Here is a 25,302-nt window from a genome sequence, read left to right as displayed (position 1 = left end):
TTTTGTGATGCACCTTGTAAGGGTTTCTTAAGTGGGTTCATTTGAGAGCCATTATCATATTTTTATTTTCTTACTTCAGCCATACATGTCATAGATAGGAAGCTATAAGTCACCTCTTTAGATGCTCTTCATCATTGGTATTCTCAAGTATAATGGTTTATTGAAGTGTGTCCACATTTTTCACACATGCACATTATGTAGTAGTAAAGAGGATATTTAGATATTTAAAGGGTGCACCTAATTTTGGATTATGGTATGACAAATCAAGTGATTTTAATTTGTGTGCATACACTAATGTGGATTGGGTAGGTAATATGGATGACAAAAAGAGCACTAGTGGTGGAGAATTTTTTCTTGGAGGAAGATTGGTTTCTTGGCTAAGCAAGAAATAGGATTTTATTTCATATAGAATAACAAAATTAGAGTATGTAGCAACTGCAAACAATTTCAATCAAATCATGTGGATGACGTAGATGCTAAAGGATATTGGGATAGAGTTTTCAAAACCTATTATCATACATTGTGATAAGACAAGTATAATGAGCATGTCTAAGAATCATGTGTTGCATTCTAAGACTAAGTATATATCCATTAAGTATCATGTTTTGAGAGAGAAATTTATAGAGAAAGAGATTAGATTAAAGTATGGAAGTAAAAAGGAGCAGATTGCATATATCTTTAAAAAGAATTTTCCTAAAGATACATTTGACTATTTGTGAGGTATGATTTGGGTTATGCCCTTGCCTACTTCCAAGTAGATAATATAGAAAGTACATCAGTCTAGTGGCATAGAGCACTATTATTTATTTGGATTGAATGTTTATACTTCTTAATTAGGGAAGTATCTGAGATGAGAAGATTCATAAAGAACTCTTTGTAGTTGGTATAGAACAGTGTCTTTTGACACTTGAGATGATTAGAGATTTTGAGTAGATGTCTGACATAGTGAAGCCTTTGTCATTGATGTAAATAGGGGAGAAGTACTCATTAAAAACATCCTCTAGCAAAATGGGGGAGAAAGATTACATGATAACATCTTCTAATAAAGTGTGGGAGATACATGTATGGGGGAGAATTATTCATATATTTATTGATGTCAATGGGGAGAAACATTGAATGGGGAGAAGTGTGAAACCTAATGACCATCCATGAAAGAATGAGAATTGTTCTTGAAAGTTAGAGTATGAACAATTAATGTTGATCCTAAGAATGAGAAAGCATAGACAGAGTAGTATTTCTATGAGTTTCATATTTGATTGATGTAGAGGATTTGAAAAGAAGAGAATAGCTACAATACCAAGTAGAGTTTGATTTGATATTCTTGGAATGTAGATATTTTTCATCTATGTTTCCATAAATGCCAAAGGGGGAGATTATTAGCATGAATTTTGATGCTATTAATTTGGAGGAGTATCCTAATTGGATATACTATTTATGATTGACATGTTGTATTCACGGCTGTGTTTGTCATTGATGTCAACATGGTATTGTTTCTATGAAGATTGGTAGAGTAAGAGATAGAGAACTAAGTCATATAGGCTATGTATTGATGATTAGGTCAAGAACATTTTAGGGTATATTATAAATTGTATCTTGATGAAGTGAAAAAGAGTGCATATAGATAGTCATAGACATAGGAGATTTATTCATGAATTATAGAGGGCAGTATACAAATAGAGTACCTAAGAAGTAGTTTTTGATGGTTGATTTGTATATCTTAACTAAGATGGAATCATGATGAGAAAATTTAGAAAGTGATAGAAAATATTTTTATGATAATGTAAGAAAGTGTGTAAGGTCAAAGGTCATATGTGTGAGAAGTTGTAAAGACTATAAGCTGACAATATTATGTAATTGTAAAACAATTTTATGTCTTAAAGAGGTCCTATTTTAATTAATTGGGAAATCCTCAAGGTCAACTAAAAGAATTATTTTGAGGATATGGTACAAGGAAAGTTATTTTTCCTTGTTGAGAAATGTGAGATTTGATATGTGAAGTTTAAATTGTGTAAGTGATATGCAAAGTTGGCAAATGTGTGTAAGCAATCCATGAGATTATTTGGATTTGAGATTTTTGATCTGGTATTAAGATCAAAAGAGGATAATTATAGTCAAGAAGAAAAAGGAGATGAATTTATTTCATTTCAATTATTCTATAAGGAATAATATAGAGACCAATTAGACAGTGAGTTTGGTGGTCTCTCCCTTGAAGTTATTTGGACAGTGGGTCCTTCTACTTTCTAAAACTCCTAATCGGGTTGAAATATCCTAACAAGGATTCAAATTCTCCTAATAGGGATTCATGTGTACTGAATGTATTTAATTTCCTACTAAAAAATTTCAACCTCTTACAAGGAACATTTATATTAGTACATCATTTTGTGGGTACCATCCCCACCATGGTTTTCTCTCATATCAAGGGTTTCCCTAGTTAACGTATCCAATGTTATTGTGTATGAGTATCTTCTTATGGTTGCTGATAATATTATTCAAATGCTTAAGGATTAATAAGGTTGGAAAATATTTTAATAGTTGGATAACTGATTCACAACCACCCCCCCCCCCCCCCCCCCCCCCCCCTCCCCCCCCCCACCCTAGTTATCTTGGTGGATTTTACTATCTAACACCTTCATGTTATCCATTATTTCTACTATGTAACTTCTAGTTTTTTTCCTATTAAAAATGTAGAAGCTAATATATTTTTCTGACATTATCTTATTTTTTTCAACTATGTATAATTATCCTTGCCAAGTGGCTATAGTCAATAGGTTAATGCTACATATGTGTTAACTTGTCATATTGGCTTTCTTGACAGTTTTTTTATCAATGACATGATTCCATTGTTTGCAACCATGATACATTACCAAATCAAAATTTTATTATTGAATGAATTTTTTCTTAATAATTATGGTACAAGTGCATCATGATGGCCATTTATTATTTTTTAGGTTTTTTTATGTTCCCTCTATATTTTGGATGCATTCATTTGGCTTTTCCTACCACTTCCATGGCATGAAAGGAAAATATGATGTGATTTCCTTTTTCTTACATTGAAATAAAATATGAGTTATTTAAATCATTAGATTGGGATGAACATAGTCCTATTCACAATTATAGCATCATGGTAAATTTATAAATATATTTTGTCATATGTATAACTATTGTTAATAATATTTTGAAATGTTGGTTATGGTGGCATTGAATACTTGACTATGTATGTCAATTGATAGTACAACACAACACATGTTTTTGCAACATAACATTGTATTCAATTATGTTGACTCTTGAAATCATGGTTTTTTAATCTTTTTAGCTCTCGACTTCAAAGAAGTATGTGATCCTAAGCAATTTATCTTGATACCTTAGCAGATGTGTTTTAACACATACATATGATTTTTGTAAATCATTAGAATGGAATAAGAATCCTCTTACGTACAGTTGTAGTATCATAGAAAATTAACAAATATTATTGGTAATATGCATCACTAGTGTTAGAAAATTTTTTAATTTTTTTTTATGTTGGTATTGAACAGTTGACTATGTATATCGATTGATAGTATAACACAAGGAATGTTGTCATAGCATAGAATTGTGATCAATTTTTTTGATTCATCAAAATAAATGACTTGGTACCTTTTCAATCAAAAATTCAAAGTTTGACTATAACTAACTCTATTTTTACCACACAGACCTTTGTATCCAAAATAACACAAGTCATAGATTGGTTTGTAGACATGTTGAAAAGTTGTCACTTTTGTATTTATAAAATATGTTTCCTTTCTTCTACTTATGAAAAAATATATTTGGTACATGTTCAACATGTTTTCTATTACTATGTTCCCTTTGTGGGCTTTTAGTATACATATAGTTTGTGTTATTTGGGGAATATAGTAATTCTATGTAATATATCATGTTGATTATTGGTTCTAAACCTAGTTTAAGACTAGTTGTCCATGCAGATTGTTCATTTACCAGAGACACTTTGGTAGTCATTAAGAACATCAATAAATTAGAGGTCATCATTCTTATCATCAATTCATTCACAGTTTACATTTTCTATTAGATATGTATATATTTCCCTACATATTCTTATCTTGTATCTTACTTTCATTAATTTCATGGCACATTTCACATTTATGAACATTATTATATATGTTCTCTTTCATTTGATTAAACATGTTAGTTGTTAATAACATAGAATCATATATTGTATCAACTAGAATTGATTTGTTGAGGTTATGCTTCTAAAGATCCTTTATGTGTAGGCCATTATTTTATCTTCTAGGACAACCATGTACCTAGGCATCTTCATATACAACTGATGTATTCCCATTGACAATTTGTATCTTAATGCATGCTGAGATATTATAAATTTATCACGTATGTGATCAATTTAGTTATCGATGTCATGAAATTTGCATCTATACCAATATGAGTTTGTCACATATACTAAAACATAAACTTCCAACTGTCCCCTTTGTTAATATTTATATTTTAGTCAAGCATGCCATTTGTTTCACTTGAATAGCTATAACTCTATTATATTACATCATCTTACTTCACTCTAACTTATAATAAATATATTGGATATATACATAGAAATGAAAAATGAGCACCAAAAACTACTTTAAAATATAGAAGTATGCACCAACATCTAGAAGCTTTGTGATTTAAAAAATTATGATAAATCCATCCTACAATGTTAACACAACTTTCTAACTAACTTGATGATTACAATTGCATTACTTGTGAAATATAATGTGAGTTTATGTCTTACAACATTCAAAATATGAGATTAGGGTTTTAAGTTGGAGTTATTTCTATCTTATTAAATTATTCCTCACTACCCAAAATGAGTGCCAAAAACTAGTTTGAAATACAAAACTAGAGCCAACATTTGGAACCTAGAAGCTTTGTTATAACTAGTTAATGTACATAACACAAGATATAAAGCTATTTCTACATATAAATCATTCATGCCCTTTCTTTGAAATTTCATGGTGTAACCTTTTATTTTCTAGTAGATAAGTATTTTTCTTTCTAGTAACCCCACCATCCTTCATTAACAAATACCATATGTGTCCATTAAACTCTATTCGATATAAAAAAAAATTAGTCATCATCATTGGACCCATATCCAATAAATTTACATTGGATGCCCATCTATGTTAATATGTGTCTTTTTTTCATTTAACCATGTTACATGACTTTTTTACATCAAGATATACTTTAGCGAAATGGGGGTGTCCATCTCTCTAGGTGTTAGTCACTCTTGCATTCAAAAATAACTTGCCAATGTCCTAGGATAAGGTTATATGTATTGGCTTCCATCTTTCATTAATACCACAATAATCACACAAAATAATACCACACAAGCTTGTATTAAAGATGTTGTCCTTTTGAACATACTTTCTAATAGTCATCATGATGTCATCACTCATAAAGGGTGTACTTAATCAATTATTATATAATTGCCTATGTCTTCATCTAGCCATCTTTGGACAAATATCATTTATGTTATCCTATTCCTTTTTCAGTATGATCATATTGACAATATATTTCCATCATTTTTTTAATGACCCACATCTTGCACATGTGAGACATCCCATCACCTTGGTATTGCAATTCCCCATGATATAAGAAAAGGTGTTCTATGATTACATTTATTTGGAGATAATTATTTTGCCTGCAATTTCCTTATTCATTATTCAAAACCTTCTTCACCAATTTCTATTATTTGTCAATTCCTAGCCTTGAGCAAAGAAAATTTTCTCCACTCATCCTCCTTAAGGATTACCCTCTTGGCTTTATCATCTACTATAGAATTACCTTTATGGTATATAACTGAATCTAAAATATTTTGTAGTTCTGATATGATCCCTTATTTTCCCAACCATATATCAAGCTTCCAAATATGAGTATCTAGGTGTATCTTCTTCTCTCCCAAGGAACCACATTCTAGGTGTATCTTCTTTTCTCCCAACTATAATCACAACTCTAGACATTTCAAAGAAAGTTTGAATCTTATTGTATTATTAATCCCTACCTATAAGTAGGGATCTGAAGTTTTCATTAGACCTCCCTTCAATTAATTTTTACATAAAATATTTTTCAAAGGCTAAGGTTTTGGAGACATATTTTTTAAATCATTTAAGACATTGAAAATTGCTAATTCTAATTGGCCCCTTACCAATTTCCTGGGAAAAGTCAATTTTTTGGAGATTTAAAAAAGTGAAAATTATCTATAATAATAGGGGACATGGAAGTAGAAATTAGGAAATTATCAATTCATTAGACTACAAAAAAAGTCTACTAATAAGATTATAGTAAATATTTATCAAAATGTCTTAAATGTGCATCAAAAAGTTTTGCAAGTTGCAACAATATGTACAAAAACTGAGAAGATAAAAGTTAGAAGTTATTGCAATAATTAATTTTCCCTTTGTCGAATCATAGTGAGAAGTGAGAGATATTAGAATACCAAAAATATTACAAGGTTTTTACTATGAAGTAATTCCAAAATCAGATGTGAATGTTTGGATTTTCCTATCATTTCTTACTATTTTACAATTGAATAACCTAGTAGGGTTTAGTTTGAATGCATGCAAGATCAGGTCAATATTTTTGTCAATAATTTTTTAGTTTACCCATGTAAAAAATCCATGGACATGGTTAGTTTTTCCCATAAAATACTAGCATTTTGGGCATTCAATTCTATTCTCAAACTAGTTTCTGATACTCAATGTTCTGAGATAGTAAAAATAAAGCACTAGAGAATGGGAAAATAATATTGAATGGACTAACTATCAAAAAGGGAACTACGTATTTTATGACTCTATTTTTATTTCAAGATCTTTGTTTTTATGTTACAAATCCACACATTGTACATTGGTCTTTGAAGAAAACCCAACATCTCTTACAAAGGATTTGGGTTAGTGAGAACTATGGTTCCAAACTATTTTATTTCCTAATTTTTTCTATTATTGTGATTATTTTTGCAAAAAATTGAGAATAGAAGATTTTAACTTGAAATAACTCCTCTAGTAAAATTCTCCAACCTAAATAACAAGATACCAGTTTTGATACCTCTCCCATGCCTCAAGTGCTAGTATAGACTACGATGAGAGTAGAGAAGATGCTTAGTTGCAACCTTACTTCATCAATAGGCCTGTATGAAGGATATTGATACCACATAGAGTCACAAGGGGGACAAGGTCCTAAGAGATAGCCAAGATAACCTTAGAGTTGACTCATGTGATGATATTTTCTCTTATGCACATTATGTTTCCTACATGTCTTGTTGTATCTACAATTAGATGTTACCTTGTATACTTAGCACCTTTGAGATAGATTTCTTTCAGGATCTTAAGACTTTATTCTTGTTGTGATTTCTTGATTGATATTTATTTGGAACTTGATATTATCTCCTCAACATGGTGGGAGTGGGGTCACTTAGATTCCATGAGCTCAAGAGCTAGTGATTCTTTACCATTTAAATCTGATAGTAGAACACCAATGTTAGAGTGGGGTTGCCATTGTACCAAAAGACCAATCTATTAATTATTGATACAAATACTCAACTTATAGTATAAAGGAGGTAGTTAAGCCCTATTGACCCTATGGTAAGTCATATTGTCAATTAGTGACAAACCACTTAAGTTATCCTAGAACATTGGTTAATACTACAACCGATCTTTCCATTAGCCAACAAGTTTTAGTGTAGCCCAAGAAGATCAAGGATATCTAGTGTAAACTAAGCTCCATAGTATAACCCAAGTTATTCATTATTATCAGTGGAAACCAAGTTCTTAGAGTGAACTATAATCAAAATTTTCATTGAGCTCCTTAGTATGAACTGAGCTATCAAGGTCAAGAATATATGCTCCAGTATCACCCAAGTGATAAAGTCTTACCCGAGCATCCAATGTTACCCAAGTGATAAAGTATCACCTGAGATCATTTTATTTCCCTTAGTAGAACATTAAATTGCCTAATTTTTCTCAAGCATTAGCATTTGGCCAACTCAAAGGTATGATTTGATTATTGGTAAGTTATATCTTGTGTAAGTTGAGGTGGTATGAAATTATTGATTGATGGGTATATAAGGAAGACAAATTCATTTGTCTAAGGTGTGAAGTAATGTGTAATAAGTGTAAGACATGAATATTTGAAGATAAGAAGAAAATATGAGGAATATTAAGTAAGTATACTATAAAGTAGTATAAAGGGCAGAGTAGAGACTCATCCATCACAACCAGGTGATAATATTATTCAAAGGATCTATTTCATCAAAAAAAGTTTCAAATAAAAGATCAACCTACTCATTCATTTTAACAGGTCCATTAGTCAAATCCTCTAGCCAAATGGACCTAACAGCCCTTTTTTGAATCTCTTAACATAGTACATACTTCATTTTATTGTAAAATCCTTTTACAAGGTGGAAATAATAGTTCTTCATACTCCTAATAGAGTAGATAATTAGAAGTGATCAATTGTAATCCCTAATAGGTCAACTTTATTTCTACTATAGTGAAGTATTGTGGGTGCCATCCCCACCCCAATTTTACATTCTCCTTGGAGGGTTTTTGGGTTACCAAATTTTGTGCCAAAGTGTAATGGTGTGAATTTCTTTGTTGCTTTATGTTCATGCATGAAAGTAGATTAGATAATCTAATGAAGTAAAAGCTGAAGTATTATAAGTGAGAAAACTTTAAGTTGTTCCTAATTCACCAGTCACTTGCTTGTCATTACATTTCCAAAATTTGGTATCAAAGCAAGGTTCTCCTATCATAGGCTTAATAGATTAAGAGTAAAGATATGAGGAAATGGAAGTGTACAAGTTATATAAAGCTATTGAGAATGATAAACTTGATTTACACATGGATATGGAGAAAGTCAAGAAACTCAAGGAACAACTCACTCACTCTCTGAAAAGAAGAAAAGAATTGGCTATACAGATGAATGAAAATTTATACATAGAAGAAATAATAGAAGATCTATACAAAGGAAGAAGTTCAAAAGAAGAAGATGCATCCATAGAAGATCTACTAGTAAGAGATGCCACTCCACAAGAAGTAAGAAAATTGAAAAGATAAGAGGAAAGTCACTCATTCAGGCTATGTGAAGTCATGGAATAAAAGAAAAAAGTAGTAAATGATAAAGAAATGGTAGATGAAGACAAAATACTAGTTGCTACAAGATTAGAAGAAAAGACCAATGAAGTCCAATAGTTATCTCAACATCAAGTAGACATGGAAGATCAACTAGATGATGCAAATAAAGGAATCACCAATCTAAGGGCAAAATATGATATACCTTAGAATGAACTAAGATCTAAAAAGGAACTAAATTAAAGAAGATTGAGGTCACAAGAAAGTGTGAATCAATTGTATGAGAAAACCTTAAATAGACCTGAAGGAACTACTATCTTAGGGTATACTAATTAAGGAGAATCTTCACAACAAGGAGTACAAAATAACAAAAGGCCTACATGCAACAAAATTTGTGGAAAGGTAGATCATACATCTAATGTTTGTTCGAGAAATACTATGCAATCCAAGTTCAAAGGACATTATTATAATTGCAACAAGTATGATCACAAGGCTAGTGAATGTAGAACTAGATCAAAGTTTGAAGGAAATTGTTTCACATGTCACAAGCATGGTCACAAATCTTCAGAGTGCAAATCAAATCCAAATAATTAGCATAATGGAACTAAAAAAAGAACATTTATTGGTTGGAATTATAACACATGGGGAAGATTTCATCATTGTGGAGAATATGGGAACATTGGAGTAAATTATGTAAGATCACACTTGAGGAAAATAAATACTAATGTAAGATGTTATGTATGCAAGAAGATAGGTCATTTGGCAAGAAATTGTATGAATATAGGCATAGAAAATTATGGTGAGGAATCCAAAGGGAAATCCAAGATTGAGAAGATCAAAACTTAGATTACTCTAACATGGGTAAGGAAATTAGAGGACAACACAATGCAAGATAATGAAGCTATTATCATCCAATCCAATGAGTTGGGTAAAGCATCCACATCCAACTAAGAAATCAAGGAGAGGCTGGAATTGAAAATTCAAGAAGATCTTATATCAGTTCCAAATATATAAGAAAGAGAAATCCAAATCAACATATTTAGATGCATCAGGTCAAGCAAGGAAGATGTGTTTTTGACCTAGTTACAACTTAGTTGTAATTGAGGTATCTATTATACCCGAGTGAAGATAAGTTAGAACTTTATTCTAACTAAGTTGGTTAATGATTAGTTTATGCCAAGCTCATGACTCGAAGAATTGATGAGCTATTCCACCTACCATTGTATGATGCATTTAAGAGGCCCTAAATTTTGAATTTTTTCATAAAAGGAAAATTTGAGGGTTTATTTCTTACCTTCTATTCATAATTTAAAGAAATTTTGAGCCCCTAAGTGATTAAGAGAGAAGTGTTAAAGAGTGAAATTGTAGGAAGAGATATGAGTTGTTGTAAATGCATCTCTCATCAAGAATTATGGCATCCATCTCTAGTTAAAAGGAGAAGAAGGAATCCTGTATTCTGTTGAAGAACATATTTTACAAGGCACCAATATTAAAGCTTTACCTAGCGATTGTAGAATAGAAAGATCCATTGGGAGCACACTCAACTATCCCTCCCACGGTATTGTTAATCAATGATATTACATCATTTTATCACTATAAAATTAAAGAACCATGTTCATTTGAGTTGAATGAGGTGTATGATATACTATGAGAGAATGGAACGTTGAAGGCTAAGAATAAAAATCTAGAGGTCAAGGGTTTGATGCATGCCCTGTACATACCACATAAATTCCAAGTGAAGTGGATCAAATATGTGCTTAGTAGGGCTCATGACATGTCCTTTTGGCTAGATAAACTCATGAAGATCACCAAGAAGATGATTCATCAAGTTACAAGCTACCTAATGTTGGACAAACCCAATATGACTAAAACCCTAGTTTGCGGTGAACTAGCTAAGAAGACCTTAGCAAAATGGGATGGCAAGGGAATGAAACTAAACAATGTCACTGACATGAAGATCAAATTTGGGATTCATGTCATAGTTCACAAGATCTACAATTTGAGTAGGCTAAATAGTGTTCCATGTGAGGTAGTTTGTTTGTCTTATAAAGTGGTGAAGAAAAACTTCTCTTTCAACCTTGCCAAGTTATAACTAATAAAACTAGGAGAAAACATGTAGAGTATTTGGGCATCGAAGAAGAATGTGGATAAGTTTGGCTCTCTCCTTGTTTATTTTTTTTCTATTTGAAAATTTTTTTTCCATCCAAAGGTAGGGCAGTCTAGAGTAAGGATAGAGCAATAATTTATTATATTATTGAGTTAATAGATGAGTTGGGAGAAAAATTTGATGGAATAATGGATGCATATTTTAAAAATTTCAAGGAAAAGATGCATAATAGGTATAGGATAGCTCAACAATTGGTTGAAAAATATGTGTTGTCACTGAGGTTTGCACTCTTGTCCAAAGCCTATGCATGAGGACAACCTAGTGAAACATGGAAACAACCCCAAGCTATGGGACTTGAACTGTGAGGTTGACTCTCCGGAGAAGGCCGGCTTCCTCTTACTATCAAGGTGCACCTAACTACTCTTGGAGGGGAAAAGGGAGAAGAAAAGCATGAAGCAAATCTACCTAATCTAATCTAAAGAGGTGATGCACCAAAATAAAGTGTTCAGACCAATCTCTGCCCATACATGCACTATCTAACCAGAATGAAACCAAGGATATACGCATTCAAACTTGCTTTAATCTAATAACCACATACAGATCAGAGAACCAGAATGAATGACACAAGGAAAGAGAAGATTCACTTATACATCATTCATAGGCCAAAAGAGATACAGTCATGCAGGTTACAGATATCCAAAAAACACTAGTGGAGGCAAATAGTTCTTGCACTTTCACGCCAATGGCAGAAGGAGATAAGCCAGTATGTCATACAGTTCAGAGGCACAGGAGAATTTACATTGGAATTGTAGAGCAATAGTAGAGAAAAATAGAGAATGATCCGACCTTAAAAAAATCTACAAAAGTTGCCTTTATAGTTTAGGCATAACTGAGATCTCTTCCAGCTAAAGTGACTTCGCAGCTACCTGCCATTAAGTCCTGCAGAGAACAATCAAGGGGAAATCTGATCTAGATGCGAATCTAGACACAATGATTTGGAGCAGGGCCGTGAGAAGATAAAAATGATGCCATTAATTATCTTGGTCAGGTAGATGGGTCAAAATATGGTTGATAGAGTGTTCTTCTTGTTTTGTATTCATTTCATGGTAGTTGGGATCGATCATGAAGATCAGATCGCGCAACAAACCCGATTCCTTATCATTTTTGGTGCATGACTAAGCAAGGTCAACTAGTCAAACTATTTTTGTATGTAGGATGGACCACGTGGACCAACAACCTCTTTTTATTTTTCCACCTCACAGAAGTCCTACATAGTTGACCATCTCTTTCGTCACTAACTGTGCCAACTCCTCAAACTCCAGCTACGATGGTTACACTAACTGCCAGTCGTTAACTGTCAACCTTGGTTAGGCTCGCAAGACATGTGTCACCAAGGTGCTATGTCGCTATGGTTAAAATTCTCACAGTTCTCCATAGTGAGATAGCACCCATCATTGATCTTTCTTAATCTGATGATCCTGGAGACTCGTCGTATTTTGCGCTTTGCTTTTCAACTTTTGGGCCCACAAAACATTGTCAGCACACCTGGTATCTACCTGGCATAACCTGGCATCATCCTTGAGGTTCACGAGATAACATGAGCCCACCTTACATGTGTCACTAAGGTGCTATGTCGCTATGGTATATAGTGTGCAACTTTCAATAGCGCAATAGCGCCAACCATCGATCTTCCTGAAATTTGACGATTGTGAAGACTCGTCGTAATACTATGCTTGTTCTTACCCCAGGCCCATCATACCTGGCACCATCTCAGTAACTGCACCACACTCGAATGACACCTGGCAATCCTTGGCACACATACCTTGGCAAGACTTGGCCCCCCTGATCCATGTGGCGAAAGGGCGCTATGTCACTATGGTTAAAATTCTCGTAGTTCTCCATAGCAAGATAGCACCTGCCATAGATCTACGATGATCCACAAAACTGTACAACTATGTCTTAAGCTGGCTGAATGGACCAATGAAAAAATTATATCGTATTCTAACCCATCTAGCAACTACCACTAAGGATGAGATGTACTATCACTTTGAAGAAGGGCAGGCCCATTACATCATTTATGCCACGCATCACCGAGGTGTTATGTCGCTAATGTATCCACCATGTAACTTCCCATGGCAAGATAGCACCAACCATAGATATTCTTTAGATCTAAAGATGGAAGACTTGCATGTCACAAAACATATTATAAGGTTTGATCAGGTATTTAAAATAATATTAACTCTGCACACTAGCCGTTGGTGGGTAAACATTTGAAATTTGAATCTTGGCGGGGGCATAAAAAATGATAACATTTTTGGTGACTCACAGGGGATGTGAGCCTGCTATGCATAAGACCAGTGGCCTAAAGCATCCATTGGGCTATAGAGTCAAAAAGATGTAGATCCTGTGCATTGTGAAACCCTAACCCTACTTTTGAGAGAAAAACCCAAAAATCTTTGTCTCTGCAATTGGAACCAGAGACCAAAACTCCATGCAATCTTCAAAATTTCAAAAAATTGCTATCTCACAGAGAGAGAACCCTGTTCTCATGCACTTCTTAGAAAATAGGGAACAAAAAAAGAACAGAACTAAACTAACTATATACATGGAACCCCAAACCTTGTCAGAAACATGGCTTAAGGTAAATCCCATTGACTGGGATGGGCAGAATCTCACCATTAGGCCTACTTAACTAGAAAGCATTGGCCTGCTTGCAACTGATAATTAGATAGGGACCACTCTACAATGCATCAAACTTTGAGTGTCTTCCTAGTTTTTCCCTATCTGCATCCCACTTCAGAACCAAATCTCCCTCCCTGAAGATTCTGACCCTAGCCTTCTTGTCAAAACTCCTCTTCACCTGTTGCTAGTGTGCCTCTAGGGTCTACATGGCCCAATTTCTCTTTTCTTCTAGCTCCATTAGTTCTGCCATACTCACTTTCATGGCATCATCCTCAATCAACTCTAGCTGATGAGCTAGTTCCAAGGCTGGGAACTCCAATGAAATTGGAAGCCTTGCTTCTCTACCATATACCAACACAAATGGTGAATTCCCTATTGATCTTTTAGGTGTTATCCTGTCAGCCCACAGTGCAGTCTTCAACTTCTTATGCCAACACCTCTAATTATCCTCTATTGTCCTTTTCATGATCCTAATTAGGTTCTTGTTGGATGACTCGGCCAAACCATTACCTTAGGGATAGTAATTTGAGGATGTGTTCATATAGATATTATGATCCACTACCCATGCACAAATCTGAGCTCCAAAAAAAGACTTGGCATTATCTAAAATAATGGTTGAAGGGGCACCAAATCTGGTCACAATTCCATCAAGGAACTCAAGAACTGAAGATTCGGTGGCATCCTTCAATGCCACTACCTCTATCCACCTGGTAAAGTAATCTATAGTAGCTAAAATCCATTTGTGACCAGAACTGGAAGGAGGATTGATAGGGCCTATGAAATCCAACCCCCACTGAGAAAAAGGTTGATCCACCTAGATAGGATGGAGGGGAAGAGCTGCAAGTCTTTGTTTGCCAGAGAAGAAGGCACATTTTTCACACTTTCTTACATACTTATGACAGTCATGGAACAGATATGGCCAGTAATAACCAGCCCTCATGATCTTCATTGCATTTGTTCTAGCCAAGAAGTGGCCACCATCAGGACCACCATGAAGTTCTGTGATCATTCTTTCAGCTTGGTTTATATCAAGGCACCTTAATAGGGCTCCATTAAAATCTCTTCTAAAAAGGGTATCATCAACTATGACATAAGGAATTGACTGTAGCCTATACCATCTCTTTTTAGCTTTGTCTAATCCTTGAGGGTATCCATTCCCTAATAAGAAATTCTTCATGTCATCCATCCAATTCCTTGGGCTATCATTTCTTGCTTCTTGTTCTTTTGTTAATACCATGACAACTTCTTCATCAAGCTCTTGAGATGATAACATCTGCTTACACAATCCCTTACCTCTTACCAGCTTAGTGACCTGGATATCGACATCATACTCCATCACTCTTGTAATCCAACCAGCTCTTTTCTCACTAATATCTTTTCTCAAAAGGAAATCATTCACACTGGCATGGGGTACTAACAAATGAATCTTGTTATGGGACAATAGGTGTCTGAATTTCCTTAAAGCTCTAATGACTGCAAGGGCTTTCTTCTCTACATAACTGTACCTATCTTCATACTCCTTAAGCTCTTCACTAAAGAAAGCTATGGGCTGTTCTTCATTCTTGTCATTTTTTTGAGTCAAGATAGCAGAAATGCTTGACTCACCACCTCAGGTATAAAGAATGAAATCCTTCTCAAATTTTGGGTTCATGAGAGTAGGGGCTAAGGCTATGGCTATCTTGATCTCTTCAAAACTTTCCTTCCCTTCCTTGGTCCATGCAAAGACCATACCTTTCCTAAGAATAGCTATAAGAGGTTTCACCATGGTAGCAAGATTTGGTATAAATCTTCTCACAAAATTTATCCTGCCTAGGAAACTTTGCAGCCCTTTCTTGTGTTTAGGAAGAGGGAGAGCAAGTATTGCTTTTTATCTCTTTGGATCAATGGTTAAGCCATTCTTAGATACAATATGCCCTAATAATTTTCCTTGGTTAGTAGCAAAGACACACTTGCTTGGGTTAAGGGAAACCCCAAACTCTCTACATCTTAAGAATACCTGTCTGAGATGATGAAAATGATCATCTACATCCCTTGAATACACAATGATATCATCAAGGTAGACTAAGAAAAACTTATCAATCAATCTTTTGAAGGCCATCTCCATTGCCTTCTGAAACATAGCACCTACATTGGTTAGCCTAAATGGCATCTTACAATAAGCATAGGTACCCCATTTAGTGGTAAATGCAGTCTTGTACCTGTTAGACTCTTTAACCAGCACTTGATTGTAACCAGAGAATCCATCAAGAAATGAGAATCTCTTTGAACCACTAACCTTGGACAAAATTTTCTCCATAGAAGGAAGGGGATGGTGATCTTTAAGGGAAGCTTGGTTAAGGTCCCTAAAGTCCACACACAATCTAATTTCCCCATTCTTCTTCCTAATAGGGACAAGGTTTGCTACACATGATGAGTGTTTGATAGGAAAAATTATGTGGGCCTCAATCAATTTGGATAGCTCCTTTCTCATTAAGGGTTCAATTTTAGGATTCACTGGTCTCTATTTTTGTCTTACTGGCTTTACATCATCAATTAAATATATGGTATGCTGAAATAACCTTGGGTCAAAACCCTTTAAGTCATCATATGTCCAAGCAAATACATCATTAAATTCTTGACATAGATGAATAAAATTTCCTTGTTCAATTTCAGAACATACCTTCCACATGTTCAAGGATTTTCCATCAACAACCATGACTGGAGTATGATCACCCTCATCAGTAGCTAGGTTCATGGCCCTGCCCTTTGCTTGATCATCAGGATTAAAAAAACTCTCTAAAGTAATGAGACCTTTAGGAAGCTTGTTAGAACTGAGATGAATGATCTAATCACCATACTGATCTTGCAGTCTTGACTGATTTCTCTTTGAAAATTCTGCCTCATTCTGCAAGAAGCTAACAATTTTCTCATTAGACTCAAACACTTGCCAGTGGGTGTTATTGTCAGGGATGGAAAGCCTTACTACCACTCTGATTTGTTGCTTCTTCTCCTCCTCAAGATTCCCTGACACATCATAAGATGCACCTATTGCTGCAAGTCTATCAGCATGTCTATTTTCTTTTCTAGGGATGCTTTGGATGTTAAATGCATTGAAACCCTCAAGAAAATCCCAAACTCTATGTTTATAAGACTTAAGCAAACCATTTTTGGCGATATTCTGATTTCTCACTTGATTAACCACCAACTCACTATCTCCATAGACCCTTAAGACTTGAATTCCTCTTTTTTGAGCAAGTAAGAGACCTTGGATCAAGGATTCATACTCAGCCACATTATTGGTGCAACTGAATTGGAGCCTAAAGGAGAAGTAATACCTTATTTGTGCAGGGGAAATTAACATTACACCAGCTCCTGATCCATTTTTACTCCTTAATCCATCAAAGTACATACTCCATATCCCACTTTCATCTTCTTTAGCATCCACAAGATTGGGAACTAGGGCATCCTTTTCCAATATACAATATGTACTGAGACCTATCTCGAGGATCTCTGACATAAGGTCAAATTGATATGTGTTAGCCCACTCATCCAAGAAGAAATTAGGTATCTCTGCCAGGGGAGTGGTGGGCTCCTTCACTATGTCATTCTCATCCATCTCTAGAATAGGGCAATTCATGTTGATGGGGTTGGGGGTGTAAGATTCAGTATGATGGAGAGCTTGAGGCTCTGCTCTGATTAAAGCATTGGCTCCATATCTCATTTTAAAAGACATATATGACCAATCAAAAGATATGAAACCACCTATTTGGTTAGTAAAGTCTCTTGATAGACAGATGGAAAAATATGGCTTGACTTCAGCAATAGAGATATTTTGGGTTACAGTACAACTAGGGCATGCATGTAGGGCCATCTCCACATTCCTAAGGATCCCTACAGTCTTGATAGTACTACCATCCAACTATAATACATCCCTAACAATGGGCTCATATTTCATTCCCAAAGCATCAACAACACACCTAGGCATCATTGAACTACTGGCCCCTGAATCAATCGTGTAATTATGGACTAGTTTGCCTCATATAATTAGGGAAACATAGAATGGAGGAGGTCTAACCCTTTTAATTTTTTCTTCGTCCCTTGATGGTTGTACTAGGCTTGTGGCACTTTCCATGCTAGGTGTCTGATCCTTTGATTCAATTCTTTCTAACTCTTCTTGCAACAACCTCCTTTGCATTGGTATAGTAGCAATAGCATCCCACATGGAGATATTCACATTTGTCTTCTTCATTTGATCTACCACACTAAATGGAATAGTAGGTGTTTTGGTAGAAACCTTGGGGGTTTGCAACTGTATGAGGTTGTGATGCGATGGCTTGAGGATCACTTGTATCATTTCTGTCATGGTTTTGCCTTTTTTGCTGAAAGGCACTTGATTGATTATTTATTGCTTGCTCATGAGGTACTATATTCAAAGTTGAGGCCTGATTGGAAGGAGGAGGGACAACATCTTCCATAGCTCTTCTTTTGCTTCTAGTGTTATGAGCAATGGAATCTTGGTTTACATTACAATGCTCCTCCATCTGATGATTCATAAAAGAGCAATCACCCTATCTTTGCATATCTGAGGCATCCTTAAATTGGTCCTCCTTCTATGCTTGTTTTGTTGTAGGTTCTTGGACTGTCAAGGCCAAATAAGATTCAGCCTTCTGACACATACAATAGGCATAGGAGTAGTTACATGAGGGACAAAAATCTTGATCTTGAGCCATATTTTTTTGATGGACTATGGCCCTACTTTGGTTTACATTTGAGGTTGAAGCCTGGCCACCTTACCTACTTTGATCAAAAGAATGGTTCCAATGATTAGGATTTGGAGGCCTACCACTATTCGGAGTTTGATATTGCAATTGATGAGGCTTACTACCTTGAGCTTGCTGTCTTTCTAAAGTCACCACTTTGTTGCTCACTTTTTGCATCATAGAGAAATTATCTTCCAGCCTCCTTCCTTGGTCTTCTAACTTCCTCCCTTGATCTTGCAATCTTTTATCAAGGTTCTTCTCTTGATCTTGCAATCTTTTATCAAGGTTCTTGTCTCTTTTGTCCATGTTCTGCATCATAGATTGCATCATCTCCTTGATTTCATCTATCCCATGTGAGGATGTGGAAGCTTGAGGGACTGGAGTAAGGGATTGTGATATAGAAGTTGTGGGAAGGGGAGCCATTTTTGGTTGATGATTTAGAACATTAGGGAAGAAAGGCATAGGAGGCCTTAGAGCTAACTTACCTCCTTGTATCAAGATGTTTTCCACCCTTATTGCTATGTCATAAGCGTTAGGCAAGGTATCTCCTCCCATAGTTTGGATTTTAGTGACAATGTCACTGTTAAAAGCTCTAAGGTAATGCAAGAAGGCATTACCAGGGGTAGGCTTCACTAAACTAGGTATTCTATCCCATGTCTTTTGGAATATATAGTTAAAATCAGTCATACATTCATGGGGGGCTCTTTTTATAGTAGTCAACTACTCTAAAAGTGACAAATAGTCACTCTTATCCTCAAAATGTTTGCACAATCCTACTTCTAATCCATCCCAATCTGTTATAGAACCATGAGCTAAACCTCTATACCATTGTAGTGCTTTTCCTTTCAAGGATGAGGCTAGGAGCCTAACTGCAACATCATCCTCTATAATGCCATGGATATTGCAGACATTTGCAACCTCTTGAATGTGTTATGAGGGGGAGATAGAAGTTTCACTAGTAAATTCTGGTATACTTTTGAGTGCAACTACTGGTATGTCATGTCTTTGGGCTAATAAGAGAGGGCTCCCACCATTAAAGGTGGCAAAAGTATGAGCTCTAGGAAATTCCATATAGACAAGTGATCTATTGATACGTGTTGATGGCAGTCTAGGCTGAGATCTAATAGCAGGAGGAGTAGAGATAGATCTTGCAGGAGCAATTGTTACTACTGTGCTCCTAACTGGTGATAAGGATATTCTAGTCTTCCTTCTTCTAGGGTTTGAAAGTGAAAGCTCTTGGTATTGAAAATTACCTCTAGAAGATGTCCTTGTCTTAACTCTGGGCATGAATCACTGCTACTTTGCTCTAGAACCAGATATGTGTTTGAAGCTCAGAGTCACCAAGTACTTTGAAGAACGAGCCTCTTGAAGGCTTAAACACCGAAGCCAGTACTATCTCTTCAGTATTAATCTTGAAATCTTCCCTTTTGACACCAGTAGACTTGAAATTTTTTGAAATGAGTCCCACCGGGTGTGCCAAAAATTGTTGTCACTTAGTTTTGCACCCTTGTCCAAAGCTTATGCATGAGGACAACCTAGTGAAACATGGAAACAACCTCCAAGCTGTGGGACTTGAACTGTGAGGTTGACTCTTCGGAGAAGGCCGGCTTCCTCTTACTATCAGGGTGCACCTAACTACTCTTGGAGGGGAAAAGGGAGAAGGAGAGCATTAAGAAAATCTACCTAATCTAATCTAACGAGGTGATGCACCAAAATAGAGTGTTCAGACCAATCTTTGCCCATACATGCACTATCAAACCAGAATGAAACCAAGGATATACGCATTCAGACTTGCTTTAATCTAATAACCACATACAGATCAGAGAACCAGAATGAATGACACAAGGAAAGAGAAGATTCACTTATACATCATTCATAGGCCAAAAGAGATACAGTCATGCAGGTTACAGATATCCACAAAACACTAGTGGAGGCAAATAGTTATTGTACTTTCACTCCAATGGCTAAAGGAGATAAGGCAGTATGTCATACAGTTCAGAGGCACAAGGGAATTTACACTGGAATTGCAAAGCAATAGCAGAGAACAAAAAAGAATGATCCAACCTTTAAAAAATCTACAAAAGTTGCCTTTATAGTTTAGGCATAACTGAGATCTCTTCCAGCTGAAGTGACTTCGCAGCTACCTGCCATTAAGTCTTGCAGAGAACAATCAAGGGGAAATTTGATCTGGATGCGAATCCAGACATAATGATTTGGAATAGGGCCCTAAGAAGATAGAAATGGTGCCATTAATTGTCCTGGTCAGGTAGATGGGTCAAAATATGGGTGATGGAGTGTTCTTCTTGTTTTGCATTCATTTCATGGTAGTTGGGATCGATTCATGAAGATCAGATCGTGCAACAAATCCGATTCCTTACCATTTTTGGTGTATGAATAATTAGGGTCAGCCAGTCAACCTATTTCTATAAGTAGGATGGACCATGTGGAAAAACAACCTCTTTTTATTTTGCCACCTCGTGGAAGTCCTACATAGTTGACCATCTCTTTCGTCACTAACCATGCCAACTCCTCAAACTCCAGCTGTGATGGTTACACTAATTGCCAGTCATTAACTATCAACCTTGGTCGAGCCTGCAAGACACATGTCACCAAGGTGCTATGTCACTATGGTTAAAATTCTTATAGTTCTCCATAGCGAGATAGTGCCCATCGTTGATCTTTCTTAATCTAACGATCGTGGAGACTCATCGTATTTTACGCTTTTCTTTTCAACTTCTGGTCCCACAAAACACTGTCAGCACACCTGGTATCTACCTGGCATAACCTAGCATCATCCTTGAGGTTCACAAGATAATACAGGCCCCCTTGCATGTGTCACTGAGGTGCTATGTCGCTATGGTATATAATGTGCAACTTTCAATAGCGCAATAACGCCAACCATCAATCTTCCTAAAATTTGATGATCATGAAGACTCGTCGTAATACTATGCTTGTTCTTACCCTAGACCCATCATACCTGGCACCATCTTGGCAACTTTACCACACTCGAATGACACCTAGCAATCCTTGGCACACATACCTTGGCAAGACCTGGCCCCCTTGATCCATGTGGCGAAAGGGTGCTATGTCACTATGGTTAAAATTCTCACAGTTCTCCATAGCAAGATAGCACCTGTCATAGATCTGCCTTAGATCTACGGTGATCCACAAAATTGTACAACTGTGTCTTGAGCTGGCTGAATGGACCAATGAAAAATTCCACCATATTCTAACCCATCTGACAGCTACCACTGAGGATGAGATGTACTATCACTTTGAAGAAGGGCGGGCCCATTACGTCATTTATGCCACGTGTCGCCGAGGCATTATGTCGCTAATGTATCCACCGTGCAACTTCCCATGGTGAGATAGTGCCAATCGTAGATATTCTTTAGATCTGACGATGGAAGATTTGCAGGCCGTAGAACATATTATAAGGTTTGATCGAGTATTTAAAATAATATTAACTCTACACACTAGCCATTGGCGGGTAAACATTTGAAATTTGAATCTTGGCGGGGGCGTAAAAAATGATAACAATATGTACAAGATATATGTTTCCTAGTTGATTGTGATAATACTCAGATTCAAGTAGTTATGCCTAGGATTGCATGGGTAAAACTCTTGGGGTATGAGGTGAACATAGATGATACAAGAGATATCATAGAGGCTCTTTCGAATGATCTTGTTGACCCCAAGGAAGCATATTTTGGAACATATGATGAAGCTAAAACTAGGATATCTCTAGAGATAAATATTCTTCAAGTCTTGAAAAGAGGGAAGAAGAGAATGGAAAAAATAAAGAATAAATTAGAAAAGAAAGGTGATCCTCTCATGCTCACTTAGTAAAAAAGTGAAGATGAGGAAGAAGAAGAATAGGAAGAACATGAAGAAGAAGAAGAAGAAGAAGAGGAAGAAGAACCACCAAAGAAAAAGGGGAAAGTAATCATAAGTGCACCAAAGAAAGCTAAACCTAAGAAGGTAGCTACCCCTATGGTCACTACAACAAGGAAATCCAAAAGTAAATAGAAACTTTGGGATGATGATGATGAAGAGGAAAACACTTCTATCATACAATTGAAGAAGCCATCACTAACTTTTGAGAAAAAATTGAACAGATTGAGAGAAGGAAGTGGTATTGAAGGATTCAAGTACATAAAATATAAATCTAGAGGCAAAGAGGAACAATAGATAATAGAAGATGCTCTAGTGGAGAAAATGGCTAAGTGGAAATATGACCCTAATAAGCTAAAAAACCAAGATCCTAATGTCTTATTAAAGGTAGTTACACAAAGGTGGACCAATGTTATGAAGATAGAGAGGGACATCAGAGAGAAAACCTTTAAAAACATCATGCCTAACTTCTCAAATGAAGAAATCAAGGAGACCATGACAAAGCATGAGAATAGGAAGACTCTAAGATTCAAGGCATTTCAAATTTTGTCAAATAGCATTGAAGAAGTTGTTTGGTCCACAACAAAGTTATAGAAGATTATTTTTGAGGAAGAGGGAAAAATAGAGAAAGATAAAGAGAAAGAGGTGCAGACTATAGAAGAGTCTAATATAGAAATGATGGTAGCTATTGTGATTTCCTCTCTACCCTCCACTCCAAGCTAAGTCATTTCTACATCAAGTGTAGAGAAATCAAAGAAGAAGAAATAAAGTCCTCCATCCACCAAATTAGTAACCAAGTAGTAGATTGAATCTACCTCTAGGACAAGCTTAACCAAGCTGAAATCAGATAAGGTTGAGAACAAGGTTTACAAAGAAAATAAAGAAGAATCCAAGAGTCCACCAAGTGGAGAAGAGAATAAGGATGAAGATAAAGTTAAAGCAATCATAGTTTCTCCTATAACCAAAGGAAAGGAAAAGGAAAAGATCTCTGATGAGATTGACCTGGATATTGAGATTGTGATTTCAAATTGGGATCAATCTAATCTCACTATTTATTAGATGGAAATTCTCAGTGATCTATGGAGGAAAAGAGCACATTAGAGAATGTCAAGAGTAGAATGGGATAGAGGAAAGGTTCTTGAAGACATCAAGGACATATTTTTGGACATAATGAAAATTAAGGTAAATAATAAGTCCCCTATTATTGAAGATTTAGTTGATATTGTACATAAATTCGATAATGGTATAGATGGCTAGATAAAATTCTATGAAGGGTAGAGAGAAAACTTGAAATAAAGTTTTAGAAAATGTAGCAAAGAAAATTTCTATTGATCAAGTGGAATTGTCCACTCTTATTGGTAAATTAGAGGGAGTTGTAAATAATTTTGTATCCTTATTCATAAAATTGTGTAATACTTCAATTTTCACTAAAGAAATAAAAGATAAACTAATAAAGATTGATGAAGACTTGAAGAATAATTCTAGTCAGTTAGCACTTGACCCAAGTTCTAGTTCTAATCATTTTGTAAAGGTCAAGTTTTTGATAGATTTATAGGCAATTGTTGAGGGAGGAAGCTAGAATTAGGGAAACTATATGATACATAAAAAGTATGATACTTCCTTACATGGATGTGATGCAGAAACATCTTGGACATGCATAGATATTATTCTATGACACAAACTTCTTAGTTGCAAATCTCATGATGGAGTTATCAGCTAAACTTTAGATTGAACTACACATCTTGAAGGTATTGCAAGAATTGGGATAAAAATATGTCTTCAATTTTGAAAGTGCATAATGATTTCCTCACAAATTTTGGTATTACCTTGTAATTATATGTTAAGGAATTTACAACAAAAACAAGAGGGAAAGTATAATATGTAGACAAGAAGGAAATATATAGTAAAGTGTATAGAGGAAAGTATATATGTAATATAGATGATCAAATTACATAAAAACAAAAAAAAAAATTGAAAAAATCCAAAAAAAGATTAGTTATGACCGATCTACAGTTTCAGTTCAAATCAAGTTATAGAACCAAGCACAAGGAAAGGGGGAGTTTGATAGAAACTTCTAATTAAGAAAAAAAATTATTACTAACAAAGGTACTCAAGATAAGTTTTTTTGTCACTAATGCCAAAGGGGGAGATTGTTGACCCTATGGAAAGACATATTGTCAATTAGTGACAAACCACTTAAGTTATTTTGGAAGGCTAGTTAGTACTACAATCAAGCTTTCCATCAACCATCAAGTCTCAATGTATCCCAAGTAGATCAAGGATATCTAGTGTAAACTAAGCTCCATAGTATAACTTTAATTATTCATTTTTATCAGTGGAAATCAAGTTCTCAATGTGAAGTGAGTTCACAGTTCTCACCAAGCTCCTCAATATTAATCAAGCTATCAAGATCAAGACTGTATGCTCTAGTATCACTCGAGTGATAAATTGTTACCTAAGAATCTAGTGTTACCTAAGTGCTAGAGTATTACCTGAGCTCATTGTGTTGCCCCAGCATCAACAGAACATCAAATTGTATAGTGTTTCCTAAGCATCAACATTTGGTCAACTTGAAGGTATAATTTGGTTATTGATAAGTTATATCTTGTGTGAGCTAACTTGGTATTAAGTTATTGATTGATTCATATATAAGGAACACAAATTTATTTATCTAAGGTGTGAAGTAAGGTGTAATAAGTGTAAGACATGAATACTTCAAGACAAGAAGAGAATATGGAGTAGATTGAGTAAGCAAGCTACAAAGTAGTAT

This window comes from Cupressus sempervirens, chromosome 1, assembly GCF_028749045.1.
Source record: "Cupressus sempervirens isolate cs-2001-9-10 chromosome 1, ASM2874904v1, whole genome shotgun sequence".
Classification (NCBI taxonomy): domain Eukaryota; kingdom Viridiplantae; phylum Streptophyta; class Pinopsida; order Cupressales; family Cupressaceae; genus Cupressus; species Cupressus sempervirens.
Note: the sequence above shows the minus strand (reverse complement) of the source record.